At 52.5% G+C, this 17,973-nt stretch overlaps 59 non-coding genes across 59 annotated transcripts; all 59 read left to right on the top strand.

Annotated features, from left to right (window-relative positions):
* Positions 1–134: 134 nt before the first annotated feature.
* LOC122285078 lies at positions 135–253 on the top strand. Its single transcript, XR_006232415.1, has one exon. It is a non-coding gene; the product is annotated as a 5S ribosomal RNA (ribosomal RNA).
* Positions 254–442: 189 nt separating this feature from the next.
* LOC122285079 lies at positions 443–561 on the top strand. Its single transcript, XR_006232416.1, has one exon. It is a non-coding gene; the product is annotated as a 5S ribosomal RNA (ribosomal RNA).
* Positions 562–739: 178 nt separating this feature from the next.
* Positions 740–858, top strand: LOC122285081. Its single transcript, XR_006232418.1, has one exon. It is a non-coding gene; the product is annotated as a 5S ribosomal RNA (ribosomal RNA).
* Positions 859–1,047: 189 nt separating this feature from the next.
* Positions 1,048–1,166, top strand: LOC122285082. The gene has a single exon (XR_006232419.1). It is a non-coding gene; the product is annotated as a 5S ribosomal RNA (ribosomal RNA).
* A 189-nt stretch (positions 1,167–1,355) lies between these two features.
* Positions 1,356–1,474, top strand: LOC122285083. Its single transcript, XR_006232420.1, has one exon. It is a non-coding gene; the product is annotated as a 5S ribosomal RNA (ribosomal RNA).
* A 178-nt stretch (positions 1,475–1,652) lies between these two features.
* LOC122285084 lies at positions 1,653–1,771 on the top strand. Its single transcript, XR_006232421.1, has one exon. It is a non-coding gene; the product is annotated as a 5S ribosomal RNA (ribosomal RNA).
* A 178-nt stretch (positions 1,772–1,949) lies between these two features.
* Positions 1,950–2,068, top strand: LOC122287125. The gene has a single exon (XR_006234432.1). It is a non-coding gene; the product is annotated as a 5S ribosomal RNA (ribosomal RNA).
* Positions 2,069–2,257: 189 nt separating this feature from the next.
* LOC122285085 lies at positions 2,258–2,376 on the top strand. The gene has a single exon (XR_006232422.1). It is a non-coding gene; the product is annotated as a 5S ribosomal RNA (ribosomal RNA).
* A 189-nt stretch (positions 2,377–2,565) lies between these two features.
* On the top strand, positions 2,566–2,684 carry LOC122285086. The gene has a single exon (XR_006232423.1). It is a non-coding gene; the product is annotated as a 5S ribosomal RNA (ribosomal RNA).
* Positions 2,685–2,862: 178 nt separating this feature from the next.
* Positions 2,863–2,981, top strand: LOC122285087. The gene has a single exon (XR_006232424.1). It is a non-coding gene; the product is annotated as a 5S ribosomal RNA (ribosomal RNA).
* A 189-nt stretch (positions 2,982–3,170) lies between these two features.
* On the top strand, positions 3,171–3,289 carry LOC122285088. Its single transcript, XR_006232425.1, has one exon. It is a non-coding gene; the product is annotated as a 5S ribosomal RNA (ribosomal RNA).
* Positions 3,290–3,467: 178 nt separating this feature from the next.
* LOC122285089 lies at positions 3,468–3,586 on the top strand. Its single transcript, XR_006232426.1, has one exon. It is a non-coding gene; the product is annotated as a 5S ribosomal RNA (ribosomal RNA).
* A 178-nt stretch (positions 3,587–3,764) lies between these two features.
* On the top strand, positions 3,765–3,883 carry LOC122287126. The gene has a single exon (XR_006234433.1). It is a non-coding gene; the product is annotated as a 5S ribosomal RNA (ribosomal RNA).
* A 189-nt stretch (positions 3,884–4,072) lies between these two features.
* Positions 4,073–4,191, top strand: LOC122285090. Its single transcript, XR_006232427.1, has one exon. It is a non-coding gene; the product is annotated as a 5S ribosomal RNA (ribosomal RNA).
* A 189-nt stretch (positions 4,192–4,380) lies between these two features.
* On the top strand, positions 4,381–4,499 carry LOC122285092. The gene has a single exon (XR_006232429.1). It is a non-coding gene; the product is annotated as a 5S ribosomal RNA (ribosomal RNA).
* A 189-nt stretch (positions 4,500–4,688) lies between these two features.
* On the top strand, positions 4,689–4,807 carry LOC122287026. Its single transcript, XR_006234334.1, has one exon. It is a non-coding gene; the product is annotated as a 5S ribosomal RNA (ribosomal RNA).
* A 178-nt stretch (positions 4,808–4,985) lies between these two features.
* LOC122285093 lies at positions 4,986–5,104 on the top strand. Its single transcript, XR_006232430.1, has one exon. It is a non-coding gene; the product is annotated as a 5S ribosomal RNA (ribosomal RNA).
* A 189-nt stretch (positions 5,105–5,293) lies between these two features.
* LOC122285094 lies at positions 5,294–5,412 on the top strand. The gene has a single exon (XR_006232431.1). It is a non-coding gene; the product is annotated as a 5S ribosomal RNA (ribosomal RNA).
* A 189-nt stretch (positions 5,413–5,601) lies between these two features.
* On the top strand, positions 5,602–5,720 carry LOC122285095. Its single transcript, XR_006232432.1, has one exon. It is a non-coding gene; the product is annotated as a 5S ribosomal RNA (ribosomal RNA).
* A 178-nt stretch (positions 5,721–5,898) lies between these two features.
* Positions 5,899–6,017, top strand: LOC122285096. Its single transcript, XR_006232433.1, has one exon. It is a non-coding gene; the product is annotated as a 5S ribosomal RNA (ribosomal RNA).
* Positions 6,018–6,195: 178 nt separating this feature from the next.
* LOC122287127 lies at positions 6,196–6,314 on the top strand. The gene has a single exon (XR_006234434.1). It is a non-coding gene; the product is annotated as a 5S ribosomal RNA (ribosomal RNA).
* A 189-nt stretch (positions 6,315–6,503) lies between these two features.
* LOC122285097 lies at positions 6,504–6,622 on the top strand. Its single transcript, XR_006232434.1, has one exon. It is a non-coding gene; the product is annotated as a 5S ribosomal RNA (ribosomal RNA).
* Positions 6,623–6,811: 189 nt separating this feature from the next.
* On the top strand, positions 6,812–6,930 carry LOC122287691. The gene has a single exon (XR_006234979.1). It is a non-coding gene; the product is annotated as a 5S ribosomal RNA (ribosomal RNA).
* A 178-nt stretch (positions 6,931–7,108) lies between these two features.
* LOC122285098 lies at positions 7,109–7,227 on the top strand. The gene has a single exon (XR_006232435.1). It is a non-coding gene; the product is annotated as a 5S ribosomal RNA (ribosomal RNA).
* A 178-nt stretch (positions 7,228–7,405) lies between these two features.
* LOC122287128 lies at positions 7,406–7,524 on the top strand. The gene has a single exon (XR_006234435.1). It is a non-coding gene; the product is annotated as a 5S ribosomal RNA (ribosomal RNA).
* Positions 7,525–7,713: 189 nt separating this feature from the next.
* Positions 7,714–7,832, top strand: LOC122285099. The gene has a single exon (XR_006232436.1). It is a non-coding gene; the product is annotated as a 5S ribosomal RNA (ribosomal RNA).
* Positions 7,833–8,021: 189 nt separating this feature from the next.
* LOC122287692 lies at positions 8,022–8,140 on the top strand. The gene has a single exon (XR_006234980.1). It is a non-coding gene; the product is annotated as a 5S ribosomal RNA (ribosomal RNA).
* Positions 8,141–8,329: 189 nt separating this feature from the next.
* On the top strand, positions 8,330–8,448 carry LOC122287791. Its single transcript, XR_006235077.1, has one exon. It is a non-coding gene; the product is annotated as a 5S ribosomal RNA (ribosomal RNA).
* A 178-nt stretch (positions 8,449–8,626) lies between these two features.
* Positions 8,627–8,745, top strand: LOC122287990. The gene has a single exon (XR_006235268.1). It is a non-coding gene; the product is annotated as a 5S ribosomal RNA (ribosomal RNA).
* Positions 8,746–8,934: 189 nt separating this feature from the next.
* LOC122288522 lies at positions 8,935–9,053 on the top strand. Its single transcript, XR_006235781.1, has one exon. It is a non-coding gene; the product is annotated as a 5S ribosomal RNA (ribosomal RNA).
* Positions 9,054–9,242: 189 nt separating this feature from the next.
* LOC122285100 lies at positions 9,243–9,361 on the top strand. The gene has a single exon (XR_006232437.1). It is a non-coding gene; the product is annotated as a 5S ribosomal RNA (ribosomal RNA).
* A 178-nt stretch (positions 9,362–9,539) lies between these two features.
* LOC122285101 lies at positions 9,540–9,658 on the top strand. The gene has a single exon (XR_006232438.1). It is a non-coding gene; the product is annotated as a 5S ribosomal RNA (ribosomal RNA).
* A 178-nt stretch (positions 9,659–9,836) lies between these two features.
* Positions 9,837–9,955, top strand: LOC122285103. The gene has a single exon (XR_006232440.1). It is a non-coding gene; the product is annotated as a 5S ribosomal RNA (ribosomal RNA).
* Positions 9,956–10,133: 178 nt separating this feature from the next.
* LOC122285104 lies at positions 10,134–10,252 on the top strand. The gene has a single exon (XR_006232441.1). It is a non-coding gene; the product is annotated as a 5S ribosomal RNA (ribosomal RNA).
* A 189-nt stretch (positions 10,253–10,441) lies between these two features.
* Positions 10,442–10,560, top strand: LOC122287693. Its single transcript, XR_006234981.1, has one exon. It is a non-coding gene; the product is annotated as a 5S ribosomal RNA (ribosomal RNA).
* Positions 10,561–10,749: 189 nt separating this feature from the next.
* Positions 10,750–10,868, top strand: LOC122287694. The gene has a single exon (XR_006234983.1). It is a non-coding gene; the product is annotated as a 5S ribosomal RNA (ribosomal RNA).
* Positions 10,869–11,046: 178 nt separating this feature from the next.
* On the top strand, positions 11,047–11,165 carry LOC122285105. The gene has a single exon (XR_006232442.1). It is a non-coding gene; the product is annotated as a 5S ribosomal RNA (ribosomal RNA).
* A 189-nt stretch (positions 11,166–11,354) lies between these two features.
* Positions 11,355–11,473, top strand: LOC122287696. The gene has a single exon (XR_006234985.1). It is a non-coding gene; the product is annotated as a 5S ribosomal RNA (ribosomal RNA).
* Positions 11,474–11,662: 189 nt separating this feature from the next.
* LOC122287697 lies at positions 11,663–11,781 on the top strand. Its single transcript, XR_006234986.1, has one exon. It is a non-coding gene; the product is annotated as a 5S ribosomal RNA (ribosomal RNA).
* Positions 11,782–11,959: 178 nt separating this feature from the next.
* LOC122285107 lies at positions 11,960–12,078 on the top strand. The gene has a single exon (XR_006232443.1). It is a non-coding gene; the product is annotated as a 5S ribosomal RNA (ribosomal RNA).
* A 178-nt stretch (positions 12,079–12,256) lies between these two features.
* On the top strand, positions 12,257–12,375 carry LOC122287130. The gene has a single exon (XR_006234436.1). It is a non-coding gene; the product is annotated as a 5S ribosomal RNA (ribosomal RNA).
* Positions 12,376–12,564: 189 nt separating this feature from the next.
* Positions 12,565–12,683, top strand: LOC122288523. Its single transcript, XR_006235782.1, has one exon. It is a non-coding gene; the product is annotated as a 5S ribosomal RNA (ribosomal RNA).
* Positions 12,684–12,872: 189 nt separating this feature from the next.
* LOC122287698 lies at positions 12,873–12,991 on the top strand. Its single transcript, XR_006234987.1, has one exon. It is a non-coding gene; the product is annotated as a 5S ribosomal RNA (ribosomal RNA).
* Positions 12,992–13,180: 189 nt separating this feature from the next.
* LOC122285108 lies at positions 13,181–13,299 on the top strand. Its single transcript, XR_006232444.1, has one exon. It is a non-coding gene; the product is annotated as a 5S ribosomal RNA (ribosomal RNA).
* A 178-nt stretch (positions 13,300–13,477) lies between these two features.
* Positions 13,478–13,596, top strand: LOC122287991. Its single transcript, XR_006235269.1, has one exon. It is a non-coding gene; the product is annotated as a 5S ribosomal RNA (ribosomal RNA).
* A 189-nt stretch (positions 13,597–13,785) lies between these two features.
* LOC122287977 lies at positions 13,786–13,904 on the top strand. Its single transcript, XR_006235256.1, has one exon. It is a non-coding gene; the product is annotated as a 5S ribosomal RNA (ribosomal RNA).
* A 189-nt stretch (positions 13,905–14,093) lies between these two features.
* On the top strand, positions 14,094–14,212 carry LOC122288280. The gene has a single exon (XR_006235549.1). It is a non-coding gene; the product is annotated as a 5S ribosomal RNA (ribosomal RNA).
* A 177-nt stretch (positions 14,213–14,389) lies between these two features.
* LOC122285109 lies at positions 14,390–14,508 on the top strand. The gene has a single exon (XR_006232445.1). It is a non-coding gene; the product is annotated as a 5S ribosomal RNA (ribosomal RNA).
* A 189-nt stretch (positions 14,509–14,697) lies between these two features.
* On the top strand, positions 14,698–14,816 carry LOC122287761. The gene has a single exon (XR_006235048.1). It is a non-coding gene; the product is annotated as a 5S ribosomal RNA (ribosomal RNA).
* Positions 14,817–15,005: 189 nt separating this feature from the next.
* LOC122285110 lies at positions 15,006–15,124 on the top strand. Its single transcript, XR_006232446.1, has one exon. It is a non-coding gene; the product is annotated as a 5S ribosomal RNA (ribosomal RNA).
* A 189-nt stretch (positions 15,125–15,313) lies between these two features.
* LOC122288746 lies at positions 15,314–15,432 on the top strand. The gene has a single exon (XR_006235998.1). It is a non-coding gene; the product is annotated as a 5S ribosomal RNA (ribosomal RNA).
* Positions 15,433–15,609: 177 nt separating this feature from the next.
* LOC122287996 lies at positions 15,610–15,728 on the top strand. Its single transcript, XR_006235274.1, has one exon. It is a non-coding gene; the product is annotated as a 5S ribosomal RNA (ribosomal RNA).
* A 189-nt stretch (positions 15,729–15,917) lies between these two features.
* Positions 15,918–16,036, top strand: LOC122287089. Its single transcript, XR_006234396.1, has one exon. It is a non-coding gene; the product is annotated as a 5S ribosomal RNA (ribosomal RNA).
* A 189-nt stretch (positions 16,037–16,225) lies between these two features.
* On the top strand, positions 16,226–16,344 carry LOC122285111. The gene has a single exon (XR_006232447.1). It is a non-coding gene; the product is annotated as a 5S ribosomal RNA (ribosomal RNA).
* A 178-nt stretch (positions 16,345–16,522) lies between these two features.
* Positions 16,523–16,641, top strand: LOC122287997. Its single transcript, XR_006235275.1, has one exon. It is a non-coding gene; the product is annotated as a 5S ribosomal RNA (ribosomal RNA).
* Positions 16,642–16,830: 189 nt separating this feature from the next.
* LOC122287090 lies at positions 16,831–16,949 on the top strand. The gene has a single exon (XR_006234397.1). It is a non-coding gene; the product is annotated as a 5S ribosomal RNA (ribosomal RNA).
* A 189-nt stretch (positions 16,950–17,138) lies between these two features.
* Positions 17,139–17,257, top strand: LOC122285112. Its single transcript, XR_006232448.1, has one exon. It is a non-coding gene; the product is annotated as a 5S ribosomal RNA (ribosomal RNA).
* Positions 17,258–17,446: 189 nt separating this feature from the next.
* LOC122285113 lies at positions 17,447–17,565 on the top strand. The gene has a single exon (XR_006232449.1). It is a non-coding gene; the product is annotated as a 5S ribosomal RNA (ribosomal RNA).
* Positions 17,566–17,754: 189 nt separating this feature from the next.
* On the top strand, positions 17,755–17,873 carry LOC122288747. The gene has a single exon (XR_006235999.1). It is a non-coding gene; the product is annotated as a 5S ribosomal RNA (ribosomal RNA).
* The last annotated feature ends 100 nt before the right edge of the window (positions 17,874–17,973 follow it).

The raw sequence follows: 17,973 nt of genomic DNA on the forward strand, positions 1-17,973 counted from the left end.
ATGGATTCTTAGGAAAATCGCACCGACCCCATCGCGTAGCAATGGGTATCGATCAGATCGCCGGTTGGCATGGGATAGGCATGGTGCGGCTAGGTCGTAATAGGATTATATTAGTTTTTCGCTGGTAGCATGATGGGTGCGATCATACCAGCACTAATGCACCGGATCCCATCAGAACTCCGCAGTTAAGCGTGCTTGGGCGAGAGTAGTACTAGGATGGGTGACCTCCTGGGAAGTCCTCGTGTTGCACCCCCCCTTTTTATTTTTACCGCATCTCCGGTCGGATGGACCGGAACGACAACCGGGCAATGGATTCTTAGGAAAATCGCACCGACCCCATCGCGTAGCAATGGGTATCGATCAGATCGCCGGTTGGCATGGGATAGGCATGGTGCGGCTAGGTCGTAATAGGATTATATTAGTTTTTCGCTGGTAGCATGATGGGTGCGATCATACCAGCACTAATGCACCGGATCCCATCAGAACTCCGCAGTTAAGCGTGCTTGGGCGAGAGTAGTACTAGGATGGGTGACCTCCTGGGAAGTCCTCGTGTTGCACCCCCCCTTTTTATTTTTACCGCATCTCCGGTCGGATGGACCGGAACGACAACCGGGCAATGGATTCTTAGGAAAATCGCACCGACCCCATCGCTATCAATCAGATCGCCAGTTGGCATGGGATAGGCAGGGTGCGGCTAGGTCGTAATAGGATTATATTAGTTTTTCGCTGGTAGCATGATGGGTGCGATCATACCAGCACTAATGCACCGGATCCCATCAGAACTCCGCAGTTAAGCGTGCTTGGGCGAGAGTAGTACTAGGATGGGTGACCTCCTGGGAAGTCCTCGTGTTGCACCCCCCCTTTTAATTTTTACCGCATCTCTGGTCGGATGGACCGGAACGAGAACCAGGGAATGGATTTTTAGGAAAATCGCACCGACCCCATCGCGTAGCAATGGGTATCGGTCAGATCGCCGGTTGGCATGAGATAGGCAGGGTGCGGCTAGGTCGTAATAGGATTATATTAGTTTTTCGCTGGTAGCATGATGGGTGCGATCATACCAGCACTAATGCACCGGATCCCATCAGAACTCCGCAGTTAAGCGTGCTTGGGCGAGAGTAGTACTAGGATGGGTGACCTCCTGGGAAGTCCTCGTGTTGCACCCCCCCTTTTTATTTTTACCGCATCTCCGGTCGGATGGACCGGAACGACAACCGGGCAATGGATTCTTAGGAAAATCGCACCGACCCCATCGCGTAGCAATGGGTATCGATCAGATCGCCGGTTGGCATGGGATAGGCAGGGTGCGGCTAGGTCGTAATAGGATTATATTAGTTTTTCGCTGGTAGCATGATGGGTGCGATCATACCAGCACTAATGCACCGGATCCCATCAGAACTCCGCAGTTAAGCGTGCTTGGGCGAGAGTAGTACTAGGATGGGTGACCTCCTGGGAAGTCCTCGTGTTGCACCCCCCTTTTTTATTTTTACCGCATCTCCGGTCGGATGGACCAGAACGACAACCGGGCAATGGATTCTTAGGAAAATCGCACCGACCCCATCGCTATCAATCAGATCGCCAGTTGGCATGGGATAGGCAGGGTGCGGCTAGGTCGTAATAGGATTATATTAGTTTTTCGCTGGTAGCATGATGGGTGCGATCATACCAGCACTAATGCACCGGATCCCATCAGAACTCCGCAGTTAAGCGTGCTTGGGCGAGAGTAGTACTAGGATGGGTGACCTCCTGGGAAGTCCTCGTGTTGCACCCCCCCTTTTTATTTTTACCGCATCTCCGGTCGGATGGACCGGAACGACAACCGGGCAATGGATTTTTAGGAAAATCGCACCGACCCCATCGCTATCAATCAGATCGCCAGTTGGCATGGGATAGGCAGGGTGCGGCTAGGTCGTAATAGGATTATATTAGTTTTTCGCTGGTAGCATGATGGGTGCGATCATACCAGCACTAATGCACCGGATCCCATCAGAACTCCGCAGTTAAGCGTGCTTGGGCGAGAGTAGTACTAGGATGGGTGACCTCTTGGGAAGTCCTCGTGTTGCACCCCCCCTTTTAATTTTTACCGCATCTCTGGTCGGATGGACCGGAACGAGAACCAGGGAATGGATTTTTAGGAAAATCGCACCGACCCCATCGCGTAGCAATGGGTATCGGTCAGATCGCCGGTTGGCATGAGATAGGCAGGGTGCGGCTAGGTCGTAATAGGATTATATTAGTTTTTCGCTGGTAGCATGATGGGTGCGATCATACCAGCACTAATGCACCGGATCCCATCAGAACTCCGCAGTTAAGCGTGCTTGGGCGAGAGTAGTACTAGGATGGGTGACCTCCTGGGAAGTCCTCGTGTTGCACCCCCCCTTTTTATTTTTACCGCATCTCCGGTCGGATGGACCGGAACGACAACCGGGCAATGGATTCTTAGGAAAATCGCACCGACCCCATCGCGTAGCAATGGGTATCGATCAGATCGCCGGTTGGCATGGGATAGGCAGGGTGCGGCTAGGTCGTAATAGGATTATATTAGTTTTTCGCTGGTAGCATGATGGGTGCGATCATACCAGCACTAATGCACCGGATCCCATCAGAACTCCGCAGTTAAGCGTGCTTGGGCGAGAGTAGTACTAGGATGGGTGACCTCCTGGGAAGTCCTCGTGTTGCACCCCCCCTTTTTATTTTTACCGCATCTCCGGTCGGATGGACCGGAACGACAACCGGGCAATGGATTCTTAGGAAAATCGCACCGACCCCATCGCTATCAATCAGATCGCCAGTTGGCATGGGATAGGCAGGGTGCGGCTAGGTCGTAATAGGATTATATTAGTTTTTCGCTGGTAGCATGATGGGTGCGATCATACCAGCACTAATGCACCGGATCCCATCAGAACTCCGCAGTTAAGCGTGCTTGGGCGAGAGTAGTACTAGGATGGGTGACCTCCTGGGAAGTCCTCGTGTTGCACCCCCCCTTTTTATTTTTACCGCATCTCCGGTCGGATGGACCGGAACGACAACCGGGCAATGGATTCTTAGGAAAATCGCACCGACCCCATCGCGTAGCAATGGGTATCGATCAGATCGCCGGTTGGCATGGGATAGGCAGGGTGCGGCTAGGTCGTAATAGGATTATATTAGTTTTTCGCTGGTAGCATGATGGGTGCGATCATACCAGCACTAATGCACCGGATCCCATCAGAACTCCGCAGTTAAGCGTGCTTGGGCGAGAGTAGTACTAGGATGGGTGACCTCCTGGGAAGTCCTCGTGTTGCACCCCCCTTTTTTATTTTTACCGCATCTCCGGTCGGATGGACCAGAACGACAACCGGGCAATGGATTCTTAGGAAAATCGCACCGACCCCATCGCTATCAATCAGATCGCCAGTTGGCATGGGATAGGCAGGGTGCGGCTAGGTCGTAATAGGATTATATTAGTTTTTCGCTGGTAGCATGATGGGTGCGATCATACCAGCACTAATGCACCGGATCCCATCAGAACTCCGCAGTTAAGCGTGCTTGGGCGAGAGTAGTACTAGGATGGGTGACCTCCTGGGAAGTCCTCGTGTTGCACCCCCCCTTTTTATTTTTACCGCATCTCCGGTCGGATGGACCGGAACGACAACCGGGCAATGGATTTTTAGGAAAATCGCACCGACCCCATCGCTATCAATCAGATCGCCAGTTGGCATGGGATAGGCAGGGTGCGGCTAGGTCGTAATAGGATTATATTAGTTTTTCGCTGGTAGCATGATGGGTGCGATCATACCAGCACTAATGCACCGGATCCCATCAGAACTCCGCAGTTAAGCGTGCTTGGGCGAGAGTAGTACTAGGATGGGTGACCTCTTGGGAAGTCCTCGTGTTGCACCCCCCCTTTTAATTTTTACCGCATCTCTGGTCGGATGGACCGGAACGAGAACCAGGGAATGGATTTTTAGGAAAATCGCACCGACCCCATCGCGTAGCAATGGGTATCGGTCAGATCGCCGGTTGGCATGAGATAGGCAGGGTGCGGCTAGGTCGTAATAGGATTATATTAGTTTTTCGCTGGTAGCATGATGGGTGCGATCATACCAGCACTAATGCACCGGATCCCATCAGAACTCCGCAGTTAAGCGTGCTTGGGCGAGAGTAGTACTAGGATGGGTGACCTCCTGGGAAGTCCTCGTGTTGCACCCCCCCTTTTTATTTTTACCGCATCTCCGGTCGGATGGACCGGAACGACAACCGGGCAATGGATTCTTAGGAAAATCGCACCGACCCCATCGCGTAGCAATGGGTATCGATCAGATCGCCGGTTGGCATGGGATAGGCAGGGTGCGGCTAGGTCGTAATAGGATTATATTAGTTTTTCGCTGGTAGCATGATGGGTGCGATCATACCAGCACTAATGCACCGGATCCCATCAGAACTCCGCAGTTAAGCGTGCTTGGGCGAGAGTAGTACTAGGATGGGTGACCTCCTGGGAAGTCCTCGTGTTGCACCCCTCCTTTTTATTTTTACCGCATCTCCGGTCGGATGGACCGGAACGACAACCGGGCAATGGATTCTTAGGAAAATCGCACCGACCCCATCGCGTAGCAATGGGTATCGATCAGATCGCCGGTTGGCATGGGATAGGCATGGTGCGGCTAGGTCGTAATAGGATTATATTAGTTTTTCGCTGGTAGCATGATGGGTGCGATCATACCAGCACTAATGCACCGGATCCCATCTGAACTCCGCAGTTAAGCGTGCTTGGGCGAGAGTAGTACTAGGATGGGTGACCTCCTGGGAAGTCCTCGTGTTGCACCCCCCCTTTTTATTTTTACCGCATCTCCGGTCGGATGGACCGGAACGACAACCGGGCAATGGATTCTTAGGAAAATCGCACCGACCCCATCGCTATCAATCAGATCGCCAGTTGGCATGGGATAGGCAGGGTGCGGCTAGGTCGTAATAGGATTATATTAGTTTTTCGCTGGTAGCATGATGGGTGCGATCATACCAGCACTAATGCACCGGATCCCATCAGAACTCCGCAGTTAAGCGTGCTTGGGCGAGAGTAGTACTAGGATGGGTGACCTCCTGGGAAGTCCTCGTGTTGCACCCCCCCTTTTAATTTTTACCGCATCTCTGGTCGGATGGACCGGAACGAGAACCAGGGAATGGATTTTTAGGAAAATCGCACCGACCCCATCGCGTAGCAATGGGTATCGGTCAGATCGCCGGTTGGCATGAGATAGGCAGGGTGCGGCTAGGTCGTAATAGGATTATATTAGTTTTTCGCTGGTAGCATGATGGGTGCGATCATACCAGCACTAATGCACCGGATCCCATCAGAACTCCGCAGTTAAGCGTGCTTGGGCGAGAGTAGTACTAGGATGGGTGACCTCCTGGGAAGTCCTCGTGTTGCACCCCCCCTTTTTATTTTTACCGCATCTCCGGTCGGATGGACCGGAACGACAACCGGGCAATGGATTCTTAGGAAAATCGCACCGACCCCATCGCGTAGCAATGGGTATCGATCAGATCGCCGGTTGGCATGGGATAGGCAGGGTGCGGCTAGGTCGTAATAGGATTATATTAGTTTTTCGCTGGTAGCATGATGGGTGCGATCATACCAGCACTAATGCACCGGATCCCATCAGAACTCCGCAGTTAAGCGTGCTTGGGCGAGAGTAGTACTAGGATGGGTGACCTCCTGGGAAGTCCTCGTGTTGCACCCCCCTTTTTTATTTTTACCGCATCTCCGGTCGGATGGACCAGAACGACAACCGGGCAATGGATTCTTAGGAAAATCGCACCGACCCCATCGCTATCAATCAGATCGCCAGTTGGCATGGGATAGGCAGGGTGCGGCTAGGTCGTAATAGGATTATATTAGTTTTTCGCTGGTAGCATGATGGGTGCGATCATACCAGCACTAATGCACCGGATCCCATCAGAACTCCGCAGTTAAGCGTGCTTGGGCGAGAGTAGTACTAGGATGGGTGACCTCCTGGGAAGTCCTCGTGTTGCACCCCCCCTTTTTATTTTTACTGCATCTCCGGTCGGATGGACCGGAACGACAACCGGGCAATGGATTCTTAGGAAAATCGCACCGACCCCATCGCTATCAATCAGATCGCCAGTTGGCATGGGATAGGCAGGGTGCGGCTAGGTCGTAATAGGATTATATTAGTTTTTCGCTGGTAGCATGATGGGTGCGATCATACCAGCACTAATGCACCGGATCCCATCAGAACTCCGCAGTTAAGCGTGCTTGGGCGAGAGTAGTACTAGGATGGGTGACCTCTTGGGAAGTCCTCGTGTTGCACCCCCCCTTTTAATTTTTACCGCATCTCTGGTCGGATGGACCGGAACGAGAACCAGGGAATGGATTTTTAGGAAAATCGCACCGACCCCATCGCGTAGCAATGGGTATCGGTCAGATCGCCGGTTGGCATGAGATAGGCAGGGTGCGGCTAGGTCGTAATAGGATTATATTAGTTTTTCGCTGGTAGCATGATGGGTGCGATCATACCAGCACTAATGCACCGGATCCCATCAGAACTCCGCAGTTAAGCGTGCTTGGGCGAGAGTAGTACTAGGATGGGTGACCTCCTGGGAAGTCCTCGTGTTGCACCCCCCCTTTTTATTTTTACCGCATCTCCGGTCGGATGGACCGGAACGACAACCGGGCAATGGATTCTTAGGAAAATCGCACCGACCCCATCGCGTAGCAATGGGTATCGATCAGATCGCCGGTTGGCATGGGATAGGCATGGTGCGGCTAGGTCGTAATAGGATTATATTAGTTTTTCGCTGGTAGCATGATGGGTGCGATCATACCAGCACTAATGCACCGGATCCCATCAGAACTCCGCAGTTAATCGTGCTTGGGCGAGAGTAGTACTAGGATGGGTGACCTCCTGGGAAGTCCTCGTGTTGCACCCCCCCTTTTTATTTTTACCGCATCTCCGGTCGGATGGACCGGAACGACAACCGGGCAATGGATTCTTAGGAAAATCGCACCGACCCCATCGCTATCAATCAGATCGCCAGTTGGCATGGGATAGGCAGGGTGCGGCTAGGTCGTAATAGGATTATATTAGTTTTTCGCTGGTAGCATGATGGGTGCGATCATACCAGCACTAATGCACCGGATCCCATCAGAACTCCGCAGTTAAGCGTGCTTGGGCGAGAGTAGTACTAGGATGGGTGACCTCCTGGGAAGTCCTCGTGTTGCACCCCCCCTTTTTATTTTTACCGCATCTCCGGTCGGATGGACCGGAACGACAACCGGGCAATGGATTCTTAGGAAAATCGCACCGACCCCATCGCTATCAATCAGATCGCCAGTTGGCATGGGATAGGCAGGGTGCGGCTAGGTCGTAATAGGATTATATTAGTTTTTCGCTGGTAGCATGATGGGTGCGATCATACCAGCACTAATGCACCGGATCCCATCAGAACTCCGCAGTTAAGCGTGCTTGGGCGAGAGTAGTACTAGGATGGGTGACCTCTTGGGAAGTCCTCGTGTTGCACCCCCCCTTTTAATTTTTACCGCATCTCTGGTCGGATGGACCGGAACGAGAACCAGGGAATGGATTTTTAGGAAAATCGCACCGACCCCATCGCGTAGCAATGGGTATCGGTCAGATCGCCGGTTGGCATGAGATAGGCAGGGTGCGGCTAGGTCGTAATAGGATTATATTAGTTTTTCGCTGGTAGCATGATGGGTGCGATCATACCAGCACTAATGCACCGGATCCCATCAGAACTCCGCAGTTAAGCGTGCTTGGGCGAGAGTAGTACTAGGATGGGTGACCTCCTGGGAAGTCCTCGTGTTGCACCCCCCCTTTTTATTTTTACCGCATCTCCGGTCGGATGGACCGGAACGACAACCGGGCAATGGATTCTTAGGAAAATCGCACCGACCCCATCGCGTAGCAATGGGTATCGATCAGATCGCCGGTTGGCATGGGATAGGCATGGTGCGGCTAGGTCGTAATAGGATTATATTAGTTTTTCGCTGGTAGCATGATGGGTGCGATCATACCAGCACTAATGCACCGGATCCCATCAGAACTCCGCAGTTAATCGTGCTTGGGCGAGAGTAGTACTAGGATGGGTGACCTCCTGGGAAGTCCTCGTGTTGCACCCCCCCTTTTTATTTTTACCGCATCTCCGGTCGGATGGACCGGAACGACAACCGGGCAATGGATTCTTAGGAAAATCGCACCGACCCCATCGCGTAGCAATGGGTATCGATCAGATCGCCGGTTGGCATGGGATAGGCATGGTGCGGCTAGGTCGTAATAGGATTATATTAGTTTTTCGCTGGTAGCATGATGGGTGCGATCATACCAGCACTAATGCATCGGATCCCATCAGAACTCCGCAGTTAAGCGTGCTTGGGCGAGAGTAGTACTAGGATGGGTGACCTCCTGGGAAGTCCTCGTGTTGCACCCCCCCTTTTTATTTTTACCGCATCTCCGGTCGGATGGACCGGAACGACAACCGGGCAATGGATTCTTAGGAAAATCGCACCGACCCCATCGCTATCAATCAGATCGCCAGTTGGCATGGGATAGGCAGGGTGCGGCTAGGTCGTAATAGGATTATATTAGTTTTTCGCTGGTAGCATGATGGCTGCGATCATACCAGCACTAATGCACCGGATCCCATCAGAACTCCGCAGTTAAGCGTGCTTGGGCGAGAGTAGTACTAGGATGGGTGACCTCCTGGGAAGTCCTCGTGTTGCACCCCCCCTTTTAATTTTTACCGCATCTCTGGTCGGATGGACCGGAACGAGAACCAGGGAATGGATTTTTAGGAAAATCGCACCGACCCCATCGCGTAGCAATGGGTATCGGTCAGATCGCCGGTTGGCATGAGATAGGCAGGGTGCGGCTAGGTCGTAATAGGATTATATTAGTTTTTCGCTGGTAGCATGATGGGTGCGATCATACCAGCACTAATGCACCGGATCCCATCAGAACTCCGCAGTTAAGCGTGCTTGGGCGAGAGTTGTACTAGGACGGGTGACCTCCTGGGAAGTCCTCGTGTTGCACCCCCCCTTTTTATTTTTACCGCATCTCCGGTCGGATGGACCGGAAGGACAACCGGGCAATGGATTCTTAGGAAAATCGCACCGACCCCATCGCGTAGCAATGGGTATCGATCAGATCGCCGGTTGGCATGGGATAGGCAGGGTGCGGCTAGGTCGTAATAGGATTATATTAGTTTTTCGCTGGTAGCATGATGGGTGCGATCATACCAGCACTAATGCACCGGATCCCATCAGAACTCCGCAGTTAAGCGTGCTTGGGCGAGAGTAGTACTAGGATGGGTGACCTCCTGGGAAGTCCTCGTGTTGCACCCCCCTTTTTTATTTTTACCGCATCTCCGGTCGGATGGACCAGAACGACAACCGGGCAATGGATTCTTAGGAAAATCGCACCGACCCCATCGCTATCAATCAGATCGCCAGTTGGCATGGGATAGGCAGGGTGCGGCTAGGTCGTAATAGGATTATATTAGTTTTTCGCTGGTAGCATGATGGGTGCGATCATACCAGCACTAATGCACCGGATCCCATCAGAACTCCGCAGTTAAGCGTGCTTGGGCGAGAGTAGTACTAGGATGGGTGACCTCCTGGGAAGTCCTCGTGTTGCACCCCCCCTTTTTATTTTTACTGCATCTCCGGTCGGATGGACCGGAACGACAACCGGGCAATGGATTCTTAGGAAAATCGCACCGACCCCATCGCTATCAATCAGATCGCCAGTTGGCATGGGATAGGCAGGGTGCGGCTAGGTCGTAATAGGATTATATTAGTTTTTCGCTGGTAGCATGATGGGTGCGATCATACCAGCACTAATGCACCGGATCCCATCAGAACTCCGCAGTTAAGCGTGCTTGGGCGAGAGTAGTACTAGGATGGGTGACCTCCTGGGAAGTCCTCGTGTTGCACCCCCCCTTTTTATTTTTACTGCATCTCCGGTCGGATGGACCGGAACGACAACCGGGCAATGGATTCTTAGGAAAATCGCACCGACCCCATCGCTATCAATCAGATCGCCAGTTGGCATGGGATAGGCAGGGTGCGGCTAGGTCGTAATAGGATTATATTAGTTTTTCGCTGGTAGCATGATGGGTGCGATCATACCAGCACTAATGCACCGGATCCCATCAGAACTCCGCAGTTAAGCGTGCTTGGGCGAGAGTAGTACTAGGATGGGTGACCTCCTGGGAAGTCCTCGTGTTGCACCCCCCCTTTTTATTTTTACCGCATCTCCGGTCGGATGGACCGGAACGACAACCGGGCAATGGATTCTTAGGAAAATCGCACCGACCCCATCGCGTAGCAATGGGTATCGATCAGATCGCCGGTTGGCATGGGATAGGCATGGTGCGGCTAGGTCGTAATAGGATTATATTAGTTTTTCGCTGGTAGCATGATGGGTGCGATCATACCAGCACTAATGCACCGGATCCCATCAGAACTCCGCAGTTAATCGTGCTTGGGCGAGAGTAGTACTAGGATGGGTGACCTCCTGGGAAGTCCTCGTGTTGCACCCCCCCTTTTTATTTTTACCGCATCTCCGGTCGGATGGACCGGAACGACAACCGGGCAATGGATTCTTAGGAAAATCGCACCGACCCCATCGCGTAGCAATGGGTATCGATCAGATCGCCGGTTGGCATGGGATAGGCATGGTGCGGCTAGGTCGTAATAGGATTATATTAGTTTTTCGCTGGTAGCATGATGGGTGCGATCATACCAGCACTAATGCACCGGATCCCATCAGAACTCCGCAGTTAATCGTGCTTGGGCGAGAGTAGTACTAGGATGGGTGACCTCCTGGGAAGTCCTCGTGTTGCACCCCCCCTTTTTATTTTTACCGCATCTCCGGTCGGATGGACCGGAACGACAACCGGGCAATGGATTCTTAGGAAAATCGCACCGACCCCATCGCTATCAATCAGATCGCCAGTTGGCATGGGATAGGCAGGGTGCGGCTAGGTCGTAATAGGATTATATTAGTTTTTCGCTGGTAGCATGATGGGTGCGATCATACCAGCACTAATGCACCGGATCCCATCAGAACTCCGCAGTTAAGCGTGCTTGGGCGAGAGTAGTACTAGGATGGGTGACCTCCTGGGAAGTCCTCGTGTTGCACCCCCCCTTTTTATTTTTACCGCATCTCCGGTCGGATGGACCGGAACGACAACCGGGCAATGGATTCTTAGGAAAATCGCACCGACCCCATCGCGTAGCAATGGGTATCGATCAGATCGCCGGTTGGCATGGGATAGGCATGGTGCGGCTAGGTCGTAATAGGATTATATTAGTTTTTCGCTGGTAGCATGATGGGTGCGATCATACCAGCACTAATGCACCGGATCCCATCAGAACTCCGCAGTTAATCGTGCTTGGGCGAGAGTAGTACTAGGATGGGTGACCTCCTGGGAAGTCCTCGTGTTGCACCCCCCCTTTTTATTTTTACCGCATCTCCGGTCGGATGGACCGGAACGACAACCGGGCAATGGATTCTTAGGAAAATCGCACCGACCCCATCGCGTAGCAATGGGTATCGATCAGATCGCCGGTTGGCATGGGATAGGCATGGTGCGGCTAGGTCGTAATAGGATTATATTAGTTTTTCGCTGGTAGCATGATGGGTGCGATCATACCAGCACTAATGCACCGGATCCCATCAGAACTCCGCAGTTAATCGTGCTTGGGCGAGAGTAGTACTAGGATGGGTGACCTCCTGGGAAGTCCTCGTGTTGCACCCCCCCTTTTTATTTTTACCGCATCTCCGGTCGGATGGACCGGAACGACAACCGGGCAATGGATTCTTAGGAAAATCGCACCGACCCCATCGCTATCAATCAGATCGCCAGTTGGCATGGGATAGGCAGGGTGCGGCTAGGTCGTAATAGGATTATATTAGTTTTTCGCTGGTAGCATGATGGGTGCGATCATACCAGCACTAATGCACCGGATCCCATCAGAACTCCGCAGTTAAGCGTGCTTGGGCGAGAGTAGTACTAGGATGGGTGACCTCCTGGGAAGTCCTCGTGTTGCACCCCCCCTTTTTATTTTTACCGCATCTCCGGTCGGATGGACCGGAACGACAACCGGGCAATGGATTCTTAGGAAAATCGCACCGACCCCATCGCTATCAATCAGATCGCCAGTTGGCATGGGATAGGCAGGGTGCGGCTAGGTCGTAATAGGATTATATTAGTTTTTCGCTGGTAGCATGATGGGTGCGATCATACCAGCACTAATGCACCGGATCCCATCAGAACTCCGCAGTTAAGCGTGCTTGGGCGAGAGTAGTACTAGGATGGGTGACCTCTTGGGAAGTCCTCGTGTTGCACCCCCCCTTTTAATTTTTACCGCATCTCTGGTCGGATGGACCGGAACGAGAACCAGGGAATGGATTTTTAGGAAAATCGCACCGACCCCATCGCGTAGCAATGGGTATCGGTCAGATCGCCGGTTGGCATGAGATAGGCAGGGTGCGGCTAGGTCGTAATAGGATTATATTAGTTTTTCGCTGGTAGCATGATGGGTGCGATCATACCAGCACTAATGCACCGGATCCCATCAGAACTCCGCAGTTAAGCGTGCTTGGGCGAGAGTTGTACTAGGACGGGTGACCTCCTGGGAAGTCCTCGTGTTGCACCCCCCCTTTTTATTTTTACCGCATCTCCGGTCGGATGGACCGGAACGACAACCGGGCAATGGATTCTTAGGAAAATCGCACCGACCCCATCGCGTAGCAATGGGTATCGATCAGATCGCCGGTTGGCATGGGATAGGCATGGTGCGGCTAGGTCGTAATAGGATTATATTAGTTTTTCGCTGGTAGCATGATGGGTGCGATCATACCAGCACTAATGCACCGGATCCCATCAGAACTCCGCAGTTAATCGTGCTTGGGCGAGAGTAGTACTAGGATGGGTGACCTCCTGGGAAGTCCTCGTGTTGCACCCCCCCTTTTTATTTTTACCGCATCTCCGGTCGGATGGACCGGAACGACAACCGGGCAATGGATTCTTAGGAAAATCGCACCGACCCCATCGCGTAGCAATGGGTATCGATCAGATCGCCGGTTGGCATGGGATAGGCATGGTGCGGCTAGGTCGTAATAGGATTATATTAGTTTTTCGCTGGTAGCATGATGGGTGCGATCATACCAGCACTAATGCACCGGATCCCATCAGAACTCCGCAGTTAAGCGTGCTTGGGCGAGAGTAGTACTAGGATGGGTGACCTCCTGGGAAGTCCTCGTGTTGCACCCCCCCTTTTTATTTTTACCGCATCTCCGGTCGGATGGACCGGAACGACAACCGGGCAATTGATTCTTAGGAAAATCGCACCGACCCCATCGCTATCAATCAGATCGCCAGTTGGCATGGGATAGGCAGGGTGCGGCTAGGTCGTAATAGGATTATATTAGTTTTTCGCTGGTAGCATGATGGCTGCGATCATACCAGCACTAATGCACCGGATCCCATCAGAACTCCGCAGTTAAGCGTGCTTGGGCGAGAGTAGTACTAGGATGGGTGACCTCCTGGGAAGTCCTCGTGTTGCACCCCCCCTTTTAATTTTTACCGCATCTCTGGTCGGATGGACCGGAACGAGAACCAGGGAATGGATTTTTAGGAAAATCGCACCGACCCCATCGCGTAGCAATGGGTATCGGTCAGATCGCCGGTTGGCATGAGATAGGCAGGGTGCGGCTAGGTCGTAATAGGATTATATTAGTTTTTCGCTGGTAGCATGATGGGTGCGATCATACCAGCACTAATGCACCGGATCCCATCAGAACTCCGCAGTTAAGCGTGCTTGGGCGAGAGTAGTACTAGGATGGGTGACCTCCTGGGAAGTCCTCGTCTTGCACCCCCCCTTTTTATTTTTACCGCATCTCCGGTCGGATGGACCGGAACGACAACCGGGCAATGGATTCTTAGGAAAATCGCACCGACCCCATCGCGTAGCAATGGGTATCGATCAGATCGCCGGTTGGCATGGGATAGGCATGGTGCGGCTAGGTCGTAATAGGATTATATTAGTTTTTCGCTGGTAGCATGATGGGTGCGATCCTACCAGCACTAATGCACCGGATCTCATCAGAACTCCGCAGTTAAGCGTGCTTGGGCGAGAGTAGTACTAGGATGGGTGACCTCCTGGGAAGTCCTCGTGTTGCACCCCCCTTTTTATTTTTACCGCATCTCCGGTCGGATGGACCGGAACGACAACCGGGCAATGGATTCTTAGGAAAATCGCACCGACCCCATCGCTATCAATCAGATCGCCAGTTGGCATGGGATAGGCAGGGTGCGGCTAGGTCGTAATAGGATTATATTAGTTTTTCGCTGGTAGCATGATGGGTGCGATCATACCAGCACTAATGCACCGGATCCCATCAGAACTCCGCAGTTAAGCGTGCTTGGGCGAGAGTAGTACTAGGATGGGTGACCTCCTGGGAAGTCCTCGTGTTGCACCCCCCCTTTTAATTTTTACCGCATCTCTGGTCGGATGGACCGGAACGAGAACCAGGGAATGGATTTTTAGGAAAATCGCACCGACCCCATCGCGTAGCAATGGGTATCGGTCAGATCGCCGGTTGGCATGAGATAGGCAGGGTGCGGCTAGGTCGTAATAGGATTATATTAGTTTTTCGCTGGTAGCATGATGGGTGCGATCATACCAGCACTAATGCACCGGATCCCATCAGAACTCCGCAGTTAAGCGTGCTTGGGTGAGAGTAGTACTAGGATGGGTGACCTCCTGGGAAGTCCTCGTGTTGCACCCCCCCTTTTTATTTTTACCGCATCTCCGGTCGGATGGACCGGAACGACAACCGGGCAATGGATTCTTAGGAAAATCGCACCGACCCCATCGCGTAGCAATGGGTATCGATCAGATCGCCGGTTGGCATGGGATAGGCAGGGTGCGGCTAGGTCGTAATAGGATTATATTAGTTTTTCGCTGGTAGCATGATGGGTGCGATCATACCAGCACTAATGCACCGGATCCCATCAGAACTCCGCAGTTAAGCGTGCTTGGGCGAGAGTAGTACTAGGATGGGTGACCTCCTGGGAAGTCCTCGTGTTGCACCCCTCCTTTTTATTTTTACCGCATCTCCGGTCGGATGGACCGGAACGACAACCGGGCAATGGATTCTTAGGAAAATCGCACCGACCCCATCGCGTAGCAATGGGTATCGATCAGATCGCCGGTTGGCATGGGATAGGCATGGTGCGGCTAGGTCGTAATAGGATTATATTAGTTTTTCGCTGGTAGCATGATGGGTGCGATCCTACCAGCACTAATGCACCGGATCCCATCAGAACTCCGCAGTTAAGCGTGCTTGGGCGAGAGTAGTACGAGGATGGGTGACCTCCTGGGAAGTCCTCGTGTTGCACCCCCCTTTTTATTTTTACCGCATCTCCGGTCGGATGGACCGGAACGACAACCGGGCAATGGATTCTTAGGAAAATCGCACCGACCCCATCGCTATCAATCAGATCGCCAGTTGGCATGGGATAGGCAGGGTGCGGCTAGGTCGTAATAGGATTATATTAGTTTTTCGCTGGTAGCATGATGGGTGCGATCATACCAGCACTAATGCACCGGATCCCATCAGAACTCCGCAGTTAAGCGCGCTTGGGCGAGAGTAGTACTAGGATGGGTGACCTCCTGGGAAGTCCTCGTGTTGCACCCCCCCTTTTAATTTTTACCGCATCTCTGGTCGGATGGACCGGAACGAGAACCAGGGAATGGATTTTTAGGAAAATCGCACCGACCCCATCGCGTAGCAATGGGTATCGGTCAGATCGCCGGTTGGCATGAGATAGGCAGGGTGCGGCTAGGTCGTAATAGGATTATATTAGTTTTTCGCTGGTAGCATGATGGGTGCGATCATACCAGCACTAATGCACCGGATCCCATCAGAACTCCGCAGTTAAGCGTGCTTGGGCGAGAGTAGTACTAGGATGGGTGACCCCCTGGGAAGTCCTCGTGTTGCACCCCCCCTTTTTATTTTTACCGCATCTCCGGTCGGATGGACCGGAACGACAATCGGGCAATGGATTCTTAGGAAAATCGCACCGACCCCATCGCGTAGCAATGGGTATCGATCAGATCGCCGGTTGGCATGAGATAGGCAGGGTGCGGCTAGGTCGTAATAGGATTATATTAGTTTTTCGCTGGTAGCATGATGGGTGCGATCATACCAGCACTAATGCACCGGATCCCATCAGAACTCCGCAGTTAAGCGTGCTTGGGCGAGAGTAGTACTAGGATGGGTGACCTCCTGGGAAGTCCTCGTGTTGCACCCCCCCTTTTTATTTTTACCGCATCTCCGGTCGGATGGACCGGAACGACAACCGGGCAATGGATTCTTAGGAAAATCGCACCGACCCCATCGCTATCAATCAGATCGCCAGTTGGCATGGGATAGGCAGGGTGCGGCTAGGTCGTAATAGGATTATATTAGTTTTTCGCTGGTAGCATGATGGGTGCGATCATACCAGCACTAATGCACCGGATCCCATCAGAACTCCGCAGTTAAGCGCGCTTGGGCGAGAGTAGTACTAGGATGGGTGACCTCCTGGGAAGTCCTCGTGTTGCACCCCCCCTTTTAATTTTTACCGCATCTCTGGTCGGATGGACCGGAACGAGAACCAGGGAATGGATTTTTAGGAAAATCGCACCGACCCCATCGCGTAGCAATGGGTATCGGTCAGATCGCCGGTTGGCATGAGATAGGCAGGGTGCGGCTAGGTCGTAATAGGATTATATTAGTTTTTCGCTGGTAGCATGATGGGTGCGATCATACCAGCACTAATGCACCGGATCCCATCAGAACTCCGCAGTTAAGCGTGCTTGGGCGAGAGTAGTACTAGGATGGGTGACCCCCTGGGAAGTCCTCGTGTTGCACCCCCCCTTTTTATTTTTACCGCATCTCCGGTCGGATGGACCGGAACGACAATCGGGCAATGGATTCTTAGGAAAATCGCACCGACCCCATCGCGTAGCAATGGGTATCGATCAGATCGCCGGTTGGCATGAGATAGGCAGGGTGCGGCTAGGTCGTAATAGGATTATATTAGTTTTTCGCTGGTAGCATGATGGGTGCGATCATACCAGCACTAATGCACCGGATCCCATCAGAACTCCGCAGTTAAGCGTGCTTGGGCGAGAGTAGTACTAGGATGGGTGACCTCCTGGGAAGTCCTCGTGTTGCACCCCCCCTTTTTATTTTTACCGCATCTCCGGTCGGATGGACCGGAACGACAACCGGGCAATGGATTTTTAGGAAAATCGCACCGACCCCATCGCGTAGCGATGGGTATCGATCAGATCGCCGGTTGGCATGAGATAGGCAGGGTGCGGCTAGGTCGTAATAGGATTATATTAGTTTTTCGCTGGTAGCATGATGGGTGCGATCATACCAGCACTAATGCACCGGATCCCATCAGAACTCCGCAGTTAAGCGTGCTTGGGCGAGAGTAGTACTAGGATGGGTGACCTCCTGGGAAGTCCTCGTGTTGCACCCCTCCTTTTTATTTTTACCGCATCTCCGGTCGGATGGACCGGAACGACAACCGGGCAATGGATTCTTAGGAAAATCGCACCGACCCCATCGCGTAGCAATGGGTATCGATCAGATCGCCGGTTGGCATGGGATAGGCATGGTGCGGCTAGGTCGTAATAGGATTATATTAGTTTTTCGCTGGTAGCATGATGGGTGCGATCCTACCAGCACTAATGCACCGGATCCCATCAGAACTCCGCAGTTAAGCGTGCTTGGGCGAGAGTAGTACGAGGATGGGTGACCTCCTGGGAAGTCCTCGTGTTGCACCCCCCTTTTTATTTTTACCGCATCTCCGGTCGGATGGACCGGAACGACAACCGGGCAATGGATTCTTAGGAAAATCGCACCGACCCCATCGCTATCAATCAGA

Source organism: Carya illinoinensis, chromosome 11 (genome assembly GCF_018687715.1).
Source record: "Carya illinoinensis cultivar Pawnee chromosome 11, C.illinoinensisPawnee_v1, whole genome shotgun sequence".
NCBI lineage: Eukaryota > Viridiplantae > Streptophyta > Magnoliopsida > Fagales > Juglandaceae > Carya > Carya illinoinensis.